This window comes from Glycine soja, chromosome 10, assembly GCF_004193775.1.
Source record: "Glycine soja cultivar W05 chromosome 10, ASM419377v2, whole genome shotgun sequence".
NCBI lineage: Eukaryota > Viridiplantae > Streptophyta > Magnoliopsida > Fabales > Fabaceae > Glycine > Glycine soja.
The window spans coordinates 31,782,147-31,790,791 of NC_041011.1; positions in this window are offsets into that span (position 1 = coordinate 31,782,147).

An 8,645-nucleotide genomic window follows, 5' to 3' on the forward strand; every position below is an offset into this window, starting at 1 on the left:
TTATTCTTTTGATTCATTCCTTCTCCCTCCTGCCAAAAGAATTCAAAGAACTGACCGTCTGAGAATTCTTTTGATTCTTTCCTTCTCCCTCTTGCCAAAAGAATTCAAAGAACTAACCGTCTGAGAATTCTTTGCCCAAACACTGAATTCGAAGAACTAACCGTATGAGATTTCTGTGTAAGAAGCGGGTAGCTTCTTGGTTGTAATAGTGAACACAAGGGAGGATACATCCTTTATGGTTCGCTTCAAGTAGAGGGTACATCTACTTGGTTGTTCAAAGAGAACAAGGGAGGGTACATCCTTTGTGGCCCTTTTCTTGTAAAGGATTTTACAAGGTTATTGGAAATCTCAAGAACCATGGGTTGCTTGGGGACTGAACGTAGGCACGGATTGTGGACGAACCAATATAAATCTTGTGTTTGCTTTCTTCTTCCCTACACTCTTTACTTTTCCGCTGTGCACTTTTTATTTTCGCTTTACTTTTGTCTAAGTTATTGTTTCTGTTCTTTACCTTCTCATAACTTAGTAGTAAAGCCTAATTGAATCTAGTAATATTAAGAAGGATAAATTTTAATTAGTCAAGACACATTAATAATTAATTCAACCCTATCTTCTTAATTATTCCGAGGCCACTTGATCCAACAAGTGGTATCAGAGCAGGTTTCTTGAGAAAAGTTTCACAACTTCAAGATAAATGGCCTCCTCAAATTTTTTGTTCCTTGAAGGAAACTCCATCCATAGGCCACCTATCTTTAATGGTGAGGGTTACCACTACTGGAAAACTCGAATGCAAATCTTTATTGAAGCCATAAACTACAACATTTGGGAAGCCATAAAAATAGGACCTTATGTTCCCTCTATAATAGATGGAAGCACATCAACAACCACAACAATAGAAAAACCTAGAGATAAATGGTCTGAAGAAGATAGAAGAAAAGTCCAATAAGATCTTAAAGCCAAAAACATTATTACTTCTGCCCTAGGAATAGATGAATATTTTGGAGTTTCAAACTGTTTAAATGCCAAGGAGATGTGGGATACACTACAACTCACACATGAAGGCACCACTGATGTGAAAAGATCTAGAGTTAACACCCTTACACATGAATATGAATTATTTAGGATGAACACAAATGAGAACATCCAAAGCATGCAGAAAAGATTCACACACATAGTTAATCACCTTGCCTCCTTAGGAAAAACCTTTCCTGATGAAGATTTAATTAATAAAGTTTTGAGATGCTTAAGTAGGGAATGACAGCCCAAGGTAACTCCTATTTCTGAAAGTAAAAATCTTTCTTCTATGTCTCTTGCCACCCTTTTTGGCATATTACAGGAACATGAGATGGAACTCCAACGGCTAAATCAAAATGAAGAAACCGACAAGAGGAAATGAAGCATAGCACTAAAAGCCTCCTCATCAATGCAAGAGGAAAAAGAAGATGAAGAATCAGAAGATGAAGAAGACTTCTCACTCTTTGTGAAGAAGTTTCACAAATTTGTCAAGAATAGAGGAATCGAGAGGCGTCAAAATTTTAACCATGGAAAAAGATCCCATGAAGGATTTCAAACTCTTAGATGCTACAAGTGCAACCAACTTGGTCACATCAAAGCAAATTGCCACTCAAACAAGCAATGGCCTAAGAAGAGTGATAAGAAAAGGCATGAAGAAAGAAGGACCAAGAAGGCTTACATCGCTTGGGAAGACAATGATTCATTAGAAGGATCTAAAAAGGAGGAAATCAACCTTCTAACAAAAGACTATGAGAGTGAAGAGGACATCACTCAAAGGGACTAAAATCAAGATGACAATCTGATTTCCATTTCATTCCAATGATGAAGATCAAACACTCCAATCACGAAAAAGGTATTATCTTATCCAATTACTCAAATTAAGTGGTTCAGTTCATTAATTTTGAATTAAATTGTTAACATGATGACTACATGTTTTTTATTGGTTTGCAATTGCTTTTAAAATGATTTATTGTTTTCTTTAAACTTTCCAAGTTTAAAATTACCTTTAACAAATCTAAATGTTTGATGATGTTTGTGTTCTATATCCTTCAATCCTTGTATAATTCATGTTTGATATGTTTGAATTACTTGATTGATTGTTCAAAATATTTTTTTATGCTTTTCAAAATTATTATATTTTATTTCAAATAAAATTATTTTGATATGATAAAATCTTCTATGTTAACAAAAATTCATCTTGGTAAGTGTTGATAGTTAATTAGCACTTAGTCTTAGGAAATAGTATCTGGTAATCGATTACCTTCACATGTAATCGATTACAGGAAATTAGGATAAGTGTAATCGATTACAACATTCCTGTAATTGATTACGTAATCGATTACAATATTCCTGTAATCGATTACAGAGTGTCTTGCCTATAAATTTGAAATTTTCAGAAACTGCTAAGACACGATTTGTGCAACAATGCGATCCTAAAATCCATAAACTTCAGAACTTGATTTCTCCCTCAATTCTTGACCAAATCATGTCCCACAAAGCCCAAAATTCATCATTTTTCATTCTATTTCATCTCCACCGATCAAAACTTCCAAAAACTCCCTCAAATGGCAGAACCATCGAAGAAGCAAAAATGGTGTTTCGACTTCATCCGCAATCATAGGAACTCGAAGCCACGGAGCATCCAAAGCACAGACAACACAAATTACTCCCTCCATATAATCTCCTACGTTGTTTTTCGCGGAAGAACAACGTATCCGGTACAATTCCCTTTTCTCTTCTCGTTCCATTATCGACCCTAAGTTTGTAGACTTAGCTTTCTTTGATGATGAAGTGTTTGATTGTTTTCAAGCATTTCAAAATCCGGGATTAATCCAATTTATTTCCATGAAACTTCCTTTTTATCTTGAATTAGTTAGAGCCTTTTATTCTAACTTAGAAATTTAAGAAGATTCCTTGATTTCCGAGGTATATGGGATTAATATGGTCATAAACTAGTCCCTTTTCTTTAAACTCGCCCAGTTATCCAATGATGGTGTAGCGTTTGAAGGTACACTTGATGATGATTGGAAGTTTGACTTTTCAGTTTTTGATGCCCGCTGATTGGTTTGCACCAATCAAGCAGATATGACCGGAAGCTCATAGATATGATCGGAAGCATATATGGCTTGAATCTTGGAAAAATTCCTTGACCATGAAGCTCACAGAACTCATGCCAACACTCATCTTCCGGTCCACCTTAGCCCCACTAATTTTGAGTTACTCCCCCAAAGCGTTGACTTTTTCCATCAAATTGCCACTCATTTTTCCTCACTCAGTTTGACCCCACGAATAGCCACAAAATCTACAGAAACAAATTACTGAACTTAATTAATTTACCATATATGTGTTTTTGGATTGCTAAGATGAAATAGGTTTGAACAAGAATAGAAGCACTTCCACTTGTTAATTAATTTGTTGGTGTTGGAGAAGACAAGAAGGACCCCCATGCTCCTTGAAGTTTCAGATAGACTAAAGGAAAAAAACATGCCATTCCCAAGATCAAGTGCTTTAGAGCCAATAACAACTTTACAACATTCAAATAGACTAAAGCTGGAGTATATTGACAGTTTAATGAGCCATGCAAGTTCCTAAAGGTAAGGAATAAAAGGATATAAACTTTGTAGTATAAAGTATAAACATGAGTGTTTGAGGTATGAAGAAATTCAAATAGAAGTAAACAAATAAACACTATATAGCATCCTTTTAAGAAAATTAACTTAATTAACCAAATACATTGTTCTATTTATCAAACAAGTTTAATAACAAAATGCTGCAATTTAGGAAGGTTATTAAAATTTGAGAGATTACCAATGGCAGCTGGAATTGGCCCAGTGAAGCCATTAGAATTTAAAGATCTGGAATTGAAACCAACTTTATTATGTTACAAGATATCGGTAGCAATCAAAATATAGGGACTGCAAAAATATATGAACATATGATACTCAAAACATAGTCCAAATGGGGGGTAGAAAAGGTCCTGGTTAGACTAAATGAAGCAAACAACTCTTACAGGAAAACAAGTCGTTCTAAATTTCCAATTGTAATTGGGATAGGACCGGTGAAACCACAATTGATAAGAAGTTTGCAAAATAAAATAATAAATTGAACTGTTAAAGTTGTTTGGTCAAACACTTATACTTAATCACAATTGAATTATGATCTTAAAAATTCTTAACAACATTTAATAATGCCTTGCAAGTTTCTCAGTTTTCTCAAGTTTCCTATGTCACTAGAAGTGGTCCTATTAATTTCTTATTGTAAGACAGATCCCTACAAAGGAAAAAATCAACAACAAAGCACAAAGTCACCGCTTTAAGAAAAATAGTTTCATATGCTCACATTAGGGATTTTGTAAATGAAAATGAAATGAAGACTTCATGCAATACTATAGATAGTGGCCAAACATAATTAGTTTTCATGATGCTTAGTCCTTAACACTATTTTAATATATATTCCACAAGTTCAGCAAACAAATTAAGATATTTGATCATTTACAAGGACCAAAGTAAAAAAATTACAAAATCAGCAGTTCAGATAGTGATCCAATACTTGAAGTAAGTTGGCTAGATAAATCTGTGCTTGCTAATGATCTGAAATACTAGCAACCAAGTTAATCTCAAAGAAGACAATTCAGGAAAATGTATCAATTTTGAAAGAAATTAAAACTTCAAAGTACATAGAGATAATGCATGAAATGGTACACTTAATGCCATCCCAACAAACAACATAAGGATCTGAACCCACCCAATTAGTTGGTGTGTTCTACCATTCATTCACTAGAGCCAGTAGAGGAGCGACTGCAACAAAATGGAAAAGCCAATAAAAAACATATTGAATATTCATACAAAAATTGTTACAGAAGGTAAGAGTCAAAGTATATAAAATATATACTACAGGTAAATGACATGAAACATACAAAGATAAAAACATATTTAATCCCTCAACGAATTGAAGAAATATGGAAATAACACCAACAATAGAGCCAAAGACTAACATAACAAATAGGAAAACAATGCAAAAGCAATGCAAGATAAGCAGCAAAATGAACTTTACCCCAACCCCAGTGGATCAACACATTCCATGCCATGAGGGAATGACAGTAGGAAGGTAATCCGCTTTCTACCCACTGCATAACCTTTTTTTTAAAAAAAAAAAAAATTGGAGCCAAAATTTTTTGAGCCGCAGTTGCTGATCTTGTTTCCCTCATTTCACCAACCCTATGAGCAAGCTATCACATGCAAAGCACTAGAATATGCGATTATTGTGTACCTCAGCCTCGTCAACGTGCTTTTAGTGAGTAGGCTCCTCGTCATCCCAGGTGTGGTCGTCTTCACGCATCGCTCTTTCGACTGCGAAAGCTTTGGTCCTGGAGGTGGCAACCGAATCTTGGACGTTGTTCTCGTCATCGCTAGAGATGCTGAGCATCTCGATTTTGGAATTATCGTTGTTGGCGATAACTCTGCCTTTTCTCTGCGACTGTTTCGGTGGAGGAGGGGGTTTCTTCAACGGCTAGATGTAGTTCACCATCGGCTTTTGGGAATTAGAGGAGCCCATCTTTGTCACTGTCGCTTGACATTGTCGCGGTTTTGTGTGAAGGAAAAAAAGAGTGGGAGTGATTTTAGATTTGAGGGAGGAATAGATCTGAAGGAGAAGAGGCAAACAAAATTAGATTTTTTCGGTGAGGGCACAAAGAAAGGATGTAAGAGGAGAAGGGAAGGTTGAGCGTTAGAATGACGATAAGGCTAGGATGCACGAGAATGACACTAATTTCAAAAATGATTTTAAGAAAATAGTCTTTGAGTACTTGATTTTTAATTTGAACACTCAAATTCTAAGATGACTTTTATAAAACCGTCATCATACATCTTCAGTTATTTACAAAATTTTCACTATTTTATATATTAAGATGACTTTTGGGAACTGTCTTAGAAAGCACATCGTAAAAAACTACATTTTTAGTAGTGTTTGAAGACAATGATTGCTTCTTCTTTTCAGAAGTCTATGTTAATGAAGGGTGTGGGTTTCATACAGGAGTGAGGTTAATCAATATTCCTTATCTTCCAAAATTTGATCTGTTCAATTTCATTTCTTAGATCATTATTTCTTACAAACCACCAAGATGATATGATGATTGTTAGACCCTAATTTCATCTGGGTATAATGCTTTTATCATCTAGGTATAATGCTTTTATCATTCCCAATCGAATTACGGTGTTTGACATCGATTACAGTGCAAGGCCAAGGGGCCGCTCAGGGTTTTGAGGGTTGTTTGTTAGATCCAGAAACAAAGCCACAGGAAGGGGCAAAATGATCTTTTCATAAACTTTTCTGACCCTAAATTCGCTTAGGCTAGCATTTAGCTTGCCTGGGCTAAGAGGAAACTTCAGCCCTAAGCAAGCCACTCGCTTGGATGAGTTAGTGCCTTCAACCCTAAGCAAGTAGCTCGCTTGGGTAAACTCCAGCTTGCCTGGGCGAGTTTCCTCTACACTAAATGACTTTTCCTATAATTAGCTATGCAGGGGAAGAGGGAAAGGAGGTCCAAAGCTTTGAAGACACTAGAGAAAATGCAGAAGAAGTAGGAAAAAAAGGAAAAGTGGAGCTGAGGCGGTGAAAAGTTATGATCGTGAATCACTTCCTTCGTCATTTCTCTTATTAGTCTTGTGCTCTGCTCAATGATCAGTTAGTTTTTTTCTTAAGAATCAGGAGTAATCTTTGTACCCTTATGTATTCCTCTTGATATTATATATGTGTTAATCTTTTCTACTCATTTATGCATTATTAATGTTAAAAAATGATTTATATATGTTGATCTTATTAGGATACTAAGGGTATGAGCGATGAAATCCAATCCTATGTTCATTTTTTTATTAATTTAAGTCATTTTCGTAATTTACGTTTTTCCGGCTTACTAAATTCCATTATTTTCGTATGTTCTGTGATTTCGTAATTTACGTATTTTTCGTTGTTCCCGTGATTCCGTTATTCTCCGTATTTTTACTATTTCTTTTACTTTACTATCACAATTTTCGTATTTCCTTCTCAAGTTTCTTGCATCATTGTCGGGGATAGCCGCGCTAAATCTCGGACTTGCCAAGTAATTCTCCTCGGGCACTTTGTTTCCGTAGTGCACGAGGCTGGGTCCCAGACTCGCCTCATGCGCTTTAGGATATTCTTCCTATTCGTAATAGGTGGATACGATAGATATCCGACTAATAAACAAAACCAAATAAAAAAAATCAATTCACAACCAAACTTCTTTTCGTCAAATATCAATTGAGATCATTTCAAGATCCAACACCTTAACGACTCCCTCCACTCTTCAAAATTTCAAACGTCGTTTTAAGGTCTAACGCCTTAACGACTCTTTATTTGCAATTAAAATAAATCTTTCAAAAATATAAAATCAATTCAACACACAAACATTCATACTTAAAGAACTACGTAGGTTTGATGTCCTCATTACACCTGGGGATACATAGGAGCAACGACAACACCCTTGTCGATTAAAAAAAAAATAAAAATAATAAATAATAAAAAATTCACTGCTCTCGAGAAAATAAATATTTTGAAACCACGTTATTTTTATTGCTCACTCGATTAAAGGATGTTGTCCTTTGTGATGGGCGCGTGGAGTGCTAGCACCTTCCCTATGCGTAAATAACTCCCATATTCCTTCTTTTCAAAATTCGCAAACCTTCTTTTTGATTTTTTTTAATGTTTTCTTCAAATAAGTGTTGGTGGCGGCTCCCTCTAGTTTCTTTTTAGAAAATGAATCTCTTTTATTTTCTTTCGCCATCCCATCGTAATATTAGGTTGCGATAATGATGATGATTATTGGGAGTATCATGGTGGGAATGATACAATTTTAATTAATATCTATGAAGATGACATACATGTCTGCCAAAAAAATTAAGGATAGATATAGAATGTGTGAGCAATATAATTTCAGATCACATGTTTTCGTATCTTGATGTCAGCCAATTTGATGGAACAAGTGCTTCCTATGATCATTTTAGCAACGTAACACTTATATTTGAATTAGATTACTATGAACCCGACCAAGGTAGGATATATAAAATTAAAGACTATGGGGTCTTCCCTGCATATGCCATTGCATCAGGGTTGAAGCTAGTCAGTAATAGTAGAAACAAAGTTTTTAAATGGGAATTTATTACTCAAATCTCTGATATTGAGTCACAATCCAGAGGAATTGGAGGGTCTGATAGTCAAAATGAAGATGACCAGAAACAGCTTCTTCCCGCATTATAAAGAAGACGAGATTTTACAAAATCATCATCTTCCCGTGATTACTTCATTGGTATGAAGCTTCATCAACTTGTTGCTTTCTTCTTAAATGAAATTAGACCTTAAAATATAGAAAATATCAGTTAGAAATACTCTTTACTTGATTCTAGAAAATTATGCCTAATATATTACAATAACATTATTTGTTACGTGCATGTGGAGCAGGTTTTCTTTTGAAACACTGTTGGACAATATTGATGGGAAATGAGCACTACCTGGGTGAAAGCAGTAGTATTCAGAATTGGGCACAGTAGATAAATGCATCAAACTGCGATGCTAATGAATTGATGATTCAAAATTTTGATTTAATAGTGCAATCTTGTGTT